Here is a 13226-nt window from a genome sequence, read left to right on the forward strand (position 1 = left end):
TTAGTATGGGATTTAAAAAGGAAAGATAAAAATATTTATATATATATATCCGTGGAGAACCATTGTTTTTATTATAGAATCTCATCATAAATTGTAAAATTTTATTTTAAAAAATATAAAATTCGACGCTAATCTAGAATAATAAATATAATAAAAAATTTAACAATTAAAATTTGATAAAATTACTTGATTTTAAATTTGGTTATACACTGGAATAATTTTTAATAAGTGTGATTCTATTGTGATTTTGCTATAGAACCAATTTAAACTTTTTTAATAATTTCAATGATTGTTTAAATAAAAAAAATTGTGTAACTTTGATTTTTAACTTGATAATTAAAATTTATAATTATATTTGATGAAAAATAAAATAAATCATATATTATAAATTTTTTAAATAATGGTTCTTCACGATTCTCTATATAAGATAGTACTTCATTGAGTGCTACCCATATATCTATACTATATATCTATCCTAATTATCCTGCCCTTACTTCGCACATGGAATTATTTTATATACTATTATTTTTGATTTTTTAAAAACATAAAATCTATGAAGTTGCGATAATTTATACCAGCATTTTTATTCAAATATTATCATGTAAACAATCACAGAGAAAACATTCGATAACGTCTCTTCCCCTTTTTGTGTCACTTAATTATCAAGATAAAGTATTATAGTCAAAAACTTCGAAGTATACTAAATTTTTTATATAGTGTAAGAATGAGCATAGTTTAAACATGAACCACATAACAGAAAGGATAATAATCAAACTAAACGGAAGAAATTTATCCATGCTTTGATATAAGGACATTATTTTGTGTCACACATATAATTAATATGTTTAAATATAACAAAGAACACATATGAATGTATCGTGTCTTTGAACTTAGATTATGCAGTTATTACGATTTGTAACATTGTTATAATTACGCAGAGTCGTGTGTCATTGAGCATACTATTATTTGTACTCTTTACGGTATATGACATAGTTATAATTACGTTGATGATAGAGTCGTGTCATTGAACTCGGATAATGAGTTTTTTTATTGAATAGAGTTGTTAATAACCAATTTTCAAACAAATTTTGTTACATCTATTTTAAAATTAAGCAGAAAAAATGAAATTTGAATATTTAATTAATGATAAAATTATTTTAACGAGTTTTTTGCTTATCTTAAGTAAAAATACAATACATCTATTAAGTTTACTACCAGTTGAAAATTATATTTTATTGTTTTTATTTTTGTTATCCGTTATTACTAAATCGAGGTTTAACTATACTATTAGATATAATAGTTAAAGATTAATCGATGATTTTTTACCCGCGCTATGCGTGCTAACTAAAAAATTGTAATTTTTAAATTTATTTTAATAATTAGATAAGAAACTATTTATCATTTATTTTGATGCTGTAAATTTAAATTAACGATAAAAATTAGAATAAGATGTTTATTAACAATTATTCGTCGTCGTTGACGTCTCATATTCTGTAACTAAAAATGTATATAATAAAGGATATATAATAATTTTGAAATTGAAATAAATCAATATAAAGTATTTATTAAAAGTTTCTCGGCATCGTTGGTCGACACCTTGTGTTATGCAACTAAAATGGTATAAAAGAGGATACACGATAATTTTAAAATAGGAAAAAAATCAAAATTAGATATTAGTTGACTATTTCTCGACTTCGTTTTCGACTACGCCATGTATTATTGACAGTTTCTCGGCGTCGTCTTCGACGACGCCTCGTATTTTTGTTGTGCATATGTTGTGTACTTGATGATTTCATAAACAAAATATCTAAGTGGATTTTACTTAGTGAAATAATGTAGCACTCGACGGATAAGAATTATAGTCCCGACGGATAACTCATTATAGTCCCGACGGATGTTAACTTTTTATCCATCGAGTGAGTAGCTTATGTAATGATAAGTCTGTAGCACAGTTCTGTATACATCTTTGTATAAATTCTGTAGTAGCCTATAAGTCATGTTGACTTTAACTAGATATGGAGAATAGGTTGATTAATTGTATATAAATGATGTCTTGTAATTCTGCATAAGTGAAATGAAGTCAAGTGCCAAAATAGCTACCGACGGATGATTAACAAAGCCATCGACGGATGATCATATTGTTGGGTATAATTCTAACTACACAACCACAATGGGCAGTTATATATATAATAACAAGAACATGGCAAATAACCAACTAACGAAACAAAACACGAAGACAATAACAAACTATAAAGACTGTAGTTGACAAAGAAAGTAAAGAAAACTTATCTCTTATCGCTTTCCAAATTCTGATAAGAAGAAGAACACAAAGCTGAGTCGCCAAACCCTTCAAGAGGACTTGATTGTTCTTGAAGAGATTATTGCCCCCCACTTAAGCTGTGATGGAATGCAGCAATATCGCTTCCAGGATAAAACAACAACAGATCAATCTGGCCACAGAACCAACAATGATCAACGGCGACTCGCACCTCAGTTTGCCCAAAAAACCTATGCAACTCATATATGTTTGCGAGGTAGGCACCGAGACTTGTATCATTTTAATCTCAAGTATACCTCTCAATATATAGCATCTCAAGTTGCTCTTCTTCTATTTTACTCGATGTGGTACACCAAGTAACAAAACAGAAAAAGTAAACAAAATGGGTTTTCCTTATTATTTATATTATATCCAGATTACTTAATATTAATATTATAAAATATATTCAGAGTATGATTAAAATAATCCTTACTCAATATATTTTATATTAATAATTAAATAATCAATATAAATAATTAAACTTGTAATAGAAAAGAAAAATATAAGAGTTCCCACTAGCACTAGGCCACACAAGCATTCCACTTATGCTAGTAGTTGTAAACAACACTAACACAAGATGCTATATAAACTCAATATCTTTCTTTTACAATACCAATGTGGGAAAAAATCCCCATAACCCATTTCAAACAAGCAACTTTGTCTCAATATATTCATGGATTCCACTAAGAAAATATCTTAGATCCAAATATGAAAGTTTAAGTCCTTATGTCAAGGAACAACCTCCAAGTGTTAGTTTCCGGAAATCATATCAAGAACATATATAAAATATGCCTCAAACTTTCCATTTTCTAACAATCCCCCACAAATCCATAATTAAATTGCATACCAGATTTTATCATGACTTGCTTTTCAGAGTCGGTACCCTCCCGGGTTTGAACCCTCCTAAGTCCTCTACTTCGATGGCTACCGGATACAGATGTAATGTTTCACCTTGAATCTTTATCCGTTGGGTGTAACCACACTCCATAGACGTCGACAAGTCAAAGGCTATGGTGCCAATCTACGGCTTTGAGACGTTAATGGTCATGTCTCGATCCTGTTCGTCGAATATTTCGAGGAATAACCCTTTCCTCTAATTGCGACCACACAATTACATTCGCTTAGCTGGGCATCTCCAGAGATGTACTGCTATCATCTCGTCAAACGACTTGACCCCATTCAGAGTTCAAATAACTCTTGCTAACTAGCAGTTCAAGTACCTCTTAAGGTTTATAGGGGATAGACTCAGATACATAAGTATCTAAATGTATATGGTAGAGGTACTACCAATCCATCCTTACAACTTGTTATTACCACATTGAATACACTTTGAGGGATCTCCTCTCAGGTGTATTGGGTTCCCGCTGTTGATGAATTATGATGGGTTACCAGTCCCATCCCCAACCTCGACTTAAGGACTATAGCATGCTCAATCCCTTTAGTCAGCGGATCAGCTATATTATCCTGAGTTCCTATGAACTCTATAGCAATAATCCTATCAGACACAAGACCCCTTATAGACTTTAGTCTAACTTGGATGTGTCTCTTTGTTTTAGCATTATACTTTACAATTCTGACTTTGTCGATAGTTGTACGACTATCACAATGAACAGAAATGGCATGAAGCGGCTTGCTTACTACAGGTAACATACTCATGAGTCCATGTAACCATTCAGCCTCCGTCCCCGTGGCATCAAGTGCACACAACTCAGCCTCAAAAGTAGACAGAGTAATCAAAGTCTGTCTAGAAGACTTTCAGGACACTACTCCACCCACAAGGGTAAACACATATCCAGTCACTCCATTGGAACCAGATTTCTTAGCTATCCAACTTGCATCACTGGACCCCTCGAGTACCCCCGGAAATCTCCGGTAATGCAAGCCAAGGGAAATAGTTCCCTTCAGATATCTAAGAACTCTATCCAGTGCCTCCCAATGAGTCTTGTTTGGACATCTTGTATATCTAGCCAACTTAGACACAGAATAAGAAATATCTGGCCTAGTCACATTAACAAGATATTGCAAACTCCCAATAATCTAAGAATGCCTTAACTGAGACACAGGAACTCCTGAACTATTCTTGACTAAGGCAACTTTTGAATTATACGGTGTACTAGCGATTCTACAATTTGAATAACCATACTTCTCAAGTATAGATTTCTCTATATAATGAGATTGTGACAAAGTTATTCCATCAGTTGACTAAGTCAACTTGATCCCAAGAATCACACTGGCATCACCCATATCCTTCATCTCAAAGTGCATCTTCAAGAAACTCTTTGTCTTGTTAATAATCTCAATATTGGTTCCAAACAACAAGATATCATCTACATACAAGCACACGATCACACAATAATTACCTCTAACCTTATAGTAGACACACTTGTCACTTTCATTAACTAAAAAATTTGAAGTCTAAAACAGTTTCATCAAACTTTTTATGCTAGTCTATAGGTGTTTGTTTAAGGCCATAGATGGACTTGACTAGTCTACATACTTTACTCTCATTACCAGAAGCAACAAATCCCTCAGGCTGATCCATATAAATCTCTTCTTCAAGGTCACCATGAAGAAAAAATGTCTTTACATCCATTTGATGGATGATAAGACCATGTACAGAAGCCAATGCAATAAGCATTCTGATTGTTGTCATTCGAGCAACTGGAGAATATGTATCAAAATAATCAATGCCTTCCCTTTGCCTAAAGCCCTTAGCAACTAGCCTAGCCTTGTACTTATTTATTGAGCCATCAGGGTTTAGCTTCCTCTTGAAGATCCATTTACATCCAATAGTAGAACACCCTGGAGGGAGATCAACTAACTCCCATGTTCCATTTGAAACAATTGAGTCAATTTCACTCTTTAAAGCGCCTTTCCAATGCCTTGACTCCGAAGAATCCTTGGCTTGACGGAAAGTTAAAGGCTCATCCTCGACATTGTAAGTGATAAAGTCACTTCCAAAGTCCTTGACTACCTTTGCATGCTTACTCCTTCTAGGTTCCTCTACTTTGTTAGGAGTAGAGCTACTACCAGGATCCACCCCCACATTTGTCATCTTTTCCACATGATCAGGAATAGAACTTGATGTGTGAGTGGGATCATCCTCAGAACTACCCAAAGATATACCAGTCTTCATTGGGAATACTTCCTCAAAGAAAGTTGCATCACGAAACTCAACTATCATATTCGCCACAATACCATCTATGTCAGATTTTAATACTAAAAATCTCATAGCAGTTGTGGTTTCAAGATAGCCCAGAAAGATACAATCAACAGTTTTCGGACCCAGTTTCTTTCTCTTGTGTTCAGGAAAAAGCACCTTAGCAAGGCACCCACACACACGAAGATAACTCAAACTTGTCCTACGCTTTCTCCATAATTCATATGGTGTCTTGTTCATATGTTTCAGAGGGACTCTATTCAGAATATGGCAAGCCGTATTCAGAGCCTCTCCCCACATGTACTTAGGCAACCCAGAATTAATTAGCATACTGTTAATCATGTCTTTAAAAGTTCTGTTCTTTCGTTCTGCCACCCATTAGACTCAGGTGTGTATGGTGGAGTAACCTCATGACCTATACCATTGTTTGCGCAAAATTCATTAAACAAGGTACTCGTATACTCACCACCTCTATCAGACCTCAAACGTTTAAGTACTTTGCCAATCTGTGTTTCAGCTTCATTTTTATACATAATGAATTTATCTAGTGCTTCATTCTTATGTTTAAGCAAATAAACATAACAATATCTACTACAATCATCTATAAAGGTAATGAAATATCTACAATGATCCTTAGTCAACACACCACCAAATTCACATATGTCTGAGTGCACTAAATCTAACAAGTATGAATCCCTAACAACATTATGAAAAGGGTTCCTTGTTTGTTTAGCAGTTACACACACTTGATACTTAGATTTCTTATTAACGGCGTACTTTGGAATCAACTCTAAATTCATCATATTCTTTAGAGCACCAAAATTTAAATGACCAAGTCGTAAGTGCCACAAATCAGATGATTCTACACAATTAACAGAAGGTGCAACACTATCATTAATAAAACCACCCAAAACGGGTTCAACATTTATTAAAAACAAACCATTAGACAAGTAACCCTTGCCAAAGAATGTACCAGTATGAGTAATAACTACTTTATTACACATCAAAGAAAGTTCAAAGCCGTTTTTAACTAAACAACTTCCACTTATAATATTTTTAAGAATAGAGGGAACATGATACACTCTAGTGAGAGATAGAATCCGCCCAGAAGCAAACTTCAGGTCCACGTTTCCTATTCCAAACACTTGTGCATCACTAGCATTCCCGATCGTCACTATCACTCCATGACTGTTGATAAGATACAAACAAGCTAATATCAGCACAAATATGTACATTAGCTCTAGTATCAATCAACCACTCATGTGACAGATAAGTGGAAAGTAGTACAGGGTTGTAAGTAACATACCCGTCATCGGTTCCAGAGGCAACAACCTCACCAATGACCATGTTAGCTACTGGCCCACTCATGGTTCCAAGTCCAAGCACAGTATTTGCTTGAGCTACCACTCCAGCTTTCTTAGCTTTCTTACTTGGACAATCCTTGCTTCAATGACCAACCCGTCCAAAAGACCAACATGATTTGTTCGCCTTTAATTTTTTTTAGCCTTGTTCTTGTCAGGTTTAGTGTTAGCCTTCTTAGTGACTACCTTTCTTTTCTGTCCTACAGTCACTACATTCACCTTCGAGCTCCCATGTTCCACAGGCAACACATGTCCCTATTTGGACTTGTGCTGCTCCCGTACTGAGATGTCCAACATCAAGTTAGTCCATGTGATCTCTCCTTTTTGTCTTTTCAGGGAGAGAGCAAACTCTTCCAAAGACTTAGGGAGTTTTTCAATCACAGACATCACCCGAAACTTCTCAAGCAAGACCATATCGGACTCATCCAAAGCATGAACCAAAATCTCAAACTCATGAACCTGTTCAGTCATGGATTTTCCATCCACCAGCTTAAAATCAAGAAACCTAGCCACAGAATACTTCTCAAATCCTTGAGAATCAGTATTATGGGTTTGATCCAGCTTATCCCATAAGACTTTAACAGTAGAGGCATCTGATGAATAAACATCGAACAAGGTGTTCTCCAAGGATGCCAAAATGGCTGCCCTAGCCACCCCATCCTTCTCAGCCCATAAAGCATAAACCTTAACAGATTCAGCTTTCTCTTGATCCAACCCAGGAGGATCATACTGTACCACTAACAATAGACCCTTAACCGTTAACCAGAGCTTCATCTTTTTCTGCCGACGAGAAAAAGAAACTCCACCACCGAATTTATCAGGCATACCCGATAAATCAATTGGCTGGGGAAAATGGTACGTGGTCCAGTCAATGGTAGTAGTACCACCAGAACCAGAACCAGTCTCAACAATTTGAGGAACATCAGCAGTTTCGTTAACCATCTTGCTAATTAATATATAACACAGATAATCTCTTCAAGATTGTTGGGTATAATTCTAACTACACAACCACAATGGGCAGTTATATATATAATAACAAGAACATGGCAAATAACCAACTAACGAAACAAAACACGAAGACAATAACAAACTATAAAGACTGTAATTGACAAAGAAAATAAAGAAAACTTATCTCTTATCGCTTTCCAAATTCTGATAAGAAGAAGAACACAAAGCTGAGTCGCCAAACCCTTCAAGAGGACTTGATTGTTCTTGAAGAGATTATTGCCCCCCACTTAAGCTGTGATGGAATGCAGCAATATCGCTTCCAGGATAAAACAACAACAGATCAATCTGGCCACAGAACCAACAATGATCAACGGCGACTCGCACCTCAGTTTGCCCAAAAAACCTATGCAACTCATATATGTTTGCGAGGTAGGCACCGAGACTTGTATCATTTTAATCTCAAGTATACCTCTCAATATATAGCATCTCAAGTTGCTCTTCTTCTATTTTACTCGATGTGGTACACCAAGTAACAAAACAGAAAAAGTAAACAAAATGGGTTTTCCTTATTATTTATATTATATCCAGATTACTTAATATTAATATTATAAAATATATTCAGAGTATGATTAAAATAATCCTTACTCAATATATTTTATATTAATAATTAAATAATCAATATAAATAATTAAACTTGTAATAGAAAAGAAAAATATAAGAGTTCCCACTAGCACTAGGCCACACAAGCATTCCACTTATGCTAGTAGTTGTAAACAACACTAACACAAGATGCTATATAAACTCAATATCTTTCTTTTACAATACCAATGTGGGAAAAAATCCCCATAACCCATTTCAAACAAGCAACTTTGTCTCAATATATTCATGGATTCCACTAAGAAAATATCTTAGATCCAAATATGAAAGTTTAAGTCCTTATGTCAAGGAACAACCTCCAAGTGTTAGTTTCCGGAAATCATATCAAGAACATATATAAAATATGCCTCAAACTTTCCATTTTCTAACACATATATCCAACGGATGTTCATAGAATCCAACGGATGATCATGTAAAGAATTCAAACAGCAGTTGAACATTGAAAGCTGAGCACAGCCGTCGAGATGTATACAAATCTACTGTGGAAGCCCATTAACTGGGTAATAGAGAACGAAAAGCAGCAAATAGAAAAAGTTGAGAAACACAAATAGAGAAATCTTTGTAAGCAGAATCATCAGCATTTTCCTGTATTCTCAGCAATTCAATTTGTAAGCAGCTGTGAGCATTCCTGCACACAGAGTCTTCTCGATATATAATATATATCTCTGGTGGAATTGTTTAAATCCACCAGAAAGTTTTTAAAAACTCTTGTTTTTAATTACTTATGTTTCGATTCAATTAAGTTTTTATTCCGCATTGTGCTAATCAAAACATTATATTTATATTCGAGTTGAACATTTTTATTTTGAGAAAAAGGTCCAAGAATTCCATTCAACCCCCCTTCTGTAATTCTTACTATATTGTTGAGGGACTAACAATTCTGCAACTAATAATGTATAAAATATGATATACAATAATTTAGAAATTGAAAAAATAATCTAAATAAGATATTAATTGATTGTTTCTCTACTTCGTTTCCGATAACGTCTCATATTCTATAACTAAAAATTATAAGAGAAGATATAAAATAATTTTGAGATTGGAGTAAAATCAAAATAAGATATTTATTGATAGTTTTTCGGCGTCGTACAACATTTAAAAAGGTTTAAAAGAAGATTTACAATAATTTAAAAATTGGAATAAAATCAAAATAACCTGTTGATTGGCAGTTTTTCAGTTTCGTTTTCGACGACACATCGTATTTTATAAGTAAAAACTATAATAAAAGATATACAATTATTTTAAAATTGGAATAAAATTAAAATAAGATATTCAGAATACCTGGAGACAGTGAATAATTATAGTTTTATGTATTTTGTGCTTTATGCATAAACTTGTATCATTCAAGTTTTAATAACTTATATAACGTACAATTAATTGAATAAATATATGATTTATTTTCAAATTACATTAACTTATTTTTTATGCATGAGAAGCTATTTAAAAAAATTCATTACATTTTGTATTTAAAAGAAGCTCAATTATAAAATTACAAATAATTTTACACGATGTCTTGACTCCTTCGTACCACTAAAATAAATATAAAAAATTAATAATTTTGACAACTTATAGAACCTTGAAACATGTATATAATTTTATACAGAATAAATAGCTTAATCTTAACATTTGAAAACCAAAAGTTTTTTGTTATCATGTATATTACTTATCTATTTCATAGAATTTGGAATAATAGATTATAATTGTTTTTGGAATAACGACATTAATACTTTTAATGACACCAGAGCATAATGCTCTCTGCCTCGGTAAATTTCATTTCATCCCTTCCCTTACCCGTATATCAGTGCAAGAAAGTCTTTGCCCCTTAACATAGCCGTGAACTGATTACTAACTCTCCTAAACTTCTCTGGATTCCTAACTGAAAAAACATCTCCTAGATTTAAACATTACGCACAATAGGTAGAACATCACACACACTTGACTTAACATAATTTTAAGGATCCATAGTACAAAGAATGATGAGTTCTTATTTTGCACATTAATCATCTGCTCATCCTCTTATTTGATGCTCTTCAAACCTTAAACATGGCTGAAGCAGTTAAGTAGCGACCATGACATGGGTCAGCAGCACTCACCATGTTCTTGGAGTTCCATATTTGTTGAAACAGCTCAGGGACAGACTCACCACGTTCTTGGAGTTCCACATTTGTAGAGTCAACTCAGGGACGGTGAATATTATGTATTGATGTGATACACACGAGGTGAGTGGAGCAAACCCGCCATGAAGAAATTAAAAAATGGGAATTGAATCAGGTTAATAAAAAGCTTTGACAGATCAAAAATGAGCTGGCCAGGAAATCTCAAGAAGCCTGTTATTCCACTCAATGTTGCATAGATTAACGGTTCAGATCACCAACTGTAAACACCCGAGTTAAATTAACCGGAAAACTTTTATAATTAACATACTTAATGACACAAACAAACGTAATTTAAGTCGTGATCGTTACTCACAACTTGGACTGCCGAGCTTCAAGGTCCTGAAGCAAATGTTATATAGTGCATAATTGTCAAGAACCTATGTTCATCAACATTTACCATGACATTGTAGCATTGAATGGCTCCACAAAAGTGTTAGAAACCTTTGGTGAAGGGAAAACAGAAAATATGAGCATCATCATATGTGGATTCTCCTCCCTTATCTTTGAAATCAAAAGAGTTCTCATTCTAGAGCATGTGCCTTCATCAAGTGAGCGGCACACCTGAAAACCTGGAGTTAACAAAAAAGTAGATAAAATAGTAATTACCTGTAAAACAAAAAAGAATGAATTCTTGACAAAGATCATTAATTCTCGAGTGCTAAAAAGGATAATGCCTAGATATCAATATTTTTTAATTTATTAAAAAATTCTGAGATTCATATGTTATTAACCATATCTACACAAAACATTGTAAACACTGCTTAATTTTAAATAGTATATGTAAAATTTAGTAGCCTTATGTCCAAATATATAAATGTTTGAAGTTTGAATTGAGATTGACCTTTAACTATTATATTGACATACAATTCTAGGTATGACTTTGAAAAATAAATTTTTGTTGACTATAAAATGTCTACACTTAGAAAGAACTCTCAATATGTGAAATTGAAAAAAGATAACCAGTGAGGTGTATACAGTATTACCATTTTGCAAGGAAGAAGAGATTGACCAAAAAGGAATCGATGTCAACCTGAGCCATTGATCAATATCGCAATTAACATTCATCAAATTAAATTTAACCTCGCAACTCATAGTTACAAAATGACTAACCTGGTGCGTCCAGAGAGCACAACATACAGAGGATAGAAGGTTCAAAATGTGATTAGTAGTTGAATGTTTGAAAAGTGAATTGATATCCATTTTTTTCCAAAGTCTATCTTTCAAATCAACATAAATCCACCTAAAATCATTGGAACACATGAAGTTGTTTGTTATCTATTTAGATCAACCAGTTGTGGATGCTTCATGGGAAAAAGCCGAAATGAAACAGGTTGTACTTTTTTGAATAGGAAAACATTATATCTAGTAGTTTGGTCAAATAGTATAAGAAAACAGTAGTATAATTTGTAGCAAATAATACACTGATTTGTAGGTGGCAAAGATCAGATCAGTAACTTGTTACATCCAACGCACAGAAGAAACATAACAGTATCTCGAATAACTGCTGATGAATGACATGTTTGTTTAATAGATCAAGAAATATGCATCATACATTTTTCAGATTCACAAATGCAATTAACAGAAAATCACATTAATCCATTTTAATTAGCAAATGATTGACATTGGATATGTCTAGGCACTTACCTAATGGTTCCCAAACAATGATTCAAGGTAGCAAATGCATTCTAAGAACATATCACATGTTCTACTCTACATATATAGAAGTCATTTTCACTAGATAACTTAAAATGTAAGATATAGTTGCATATGAAAAATCATAAAAATAAAGAATGTCATGGATATGTGATTAAAAATAGATCGATAATAACATGTATTCTTTAATGTTTATTTTTAAGAACTGACCTTTAAAGCGGAAGGCCTACCACTTTAATTTTCAAACTGATCCATATAAAATTAATATTAAATCATATAATTAACAACTTTCATGAATATATACATACAAAAGATTGTCAAAAATATGTTCTCTTTAGTTTATATGATTAAAGCACTTACCTTTAACCTAAAGGCCAAACACTTTAATTTTATAAAATGACCCGGTTCAGTAACACAACCTGCAATATAATTAAATTCATACAAAATACAGATCAAAATCCACGATGGTTCAGCTAAATAGAAATAGAGGATAAATTTGCAAAATGACAATTAATACGAGACATGAAAATATGAATTGCAAAACCAAAATCCTTAAGAATTTAAAGTCAATTAAGCACCTGCAAACATTTTACGACTGTTAATATATTCACACCTGCAAAACATAGCATAGATCCAAAAGATAAATTTAAAATCAAAGTGCATAAATTACTAAACTGATGATCTAAACAGAAAAAATTAAGATCTAAATTCAAATTTTCAACGATAAAAGTGCATAAATTATTAAACTAATCATATACACATCCAAAACGTTTGTAGATCTGAATTCAAATTTCTAATGGACAAAGCCTCTAATAATATTAAAATTAATAAGTAATGATACAATAAAAGAATGAAATAAAAATTGATGGTTATATTAAAATATACTGCTTCTCTTGAATGGAATATATCATCCATTCTTTTACATTCAAATCAAACATAAAATAATAATTGATGGATGTATCAGAAAGCTGAGA

The 13226-nt window shown here is 32.8% G+C and overlaps 1 pseudogene; it reads right to left on the minus strand.

The window, feature by feature from the left end:
- Positions 1–10172: 10172 nt before the first annotated feature.
- On the minus strand, positions 10173–12840 carry LOC141724988 (tubulin beta-1 chain-like; annotated as a pseudogene).
- Between the last annotated feature and the right edge of the window lie 386 nt (positions 12841–13226).

The sequence above is a fragment of the Apium graveolens genome, chromosome 5, assembly GCF_009905375.1.
Source record: "Apium graveolens cultivar Ventura chromosome 5, ASM990537v1, whole genome shotgun sequence".
NCBI classification, from domain to species: Eukaryota; Viridiplantae; Streptophyta; class Magnoliopsida; order Apiales; family Apiaceae; genus Apium; species Apium graveolens.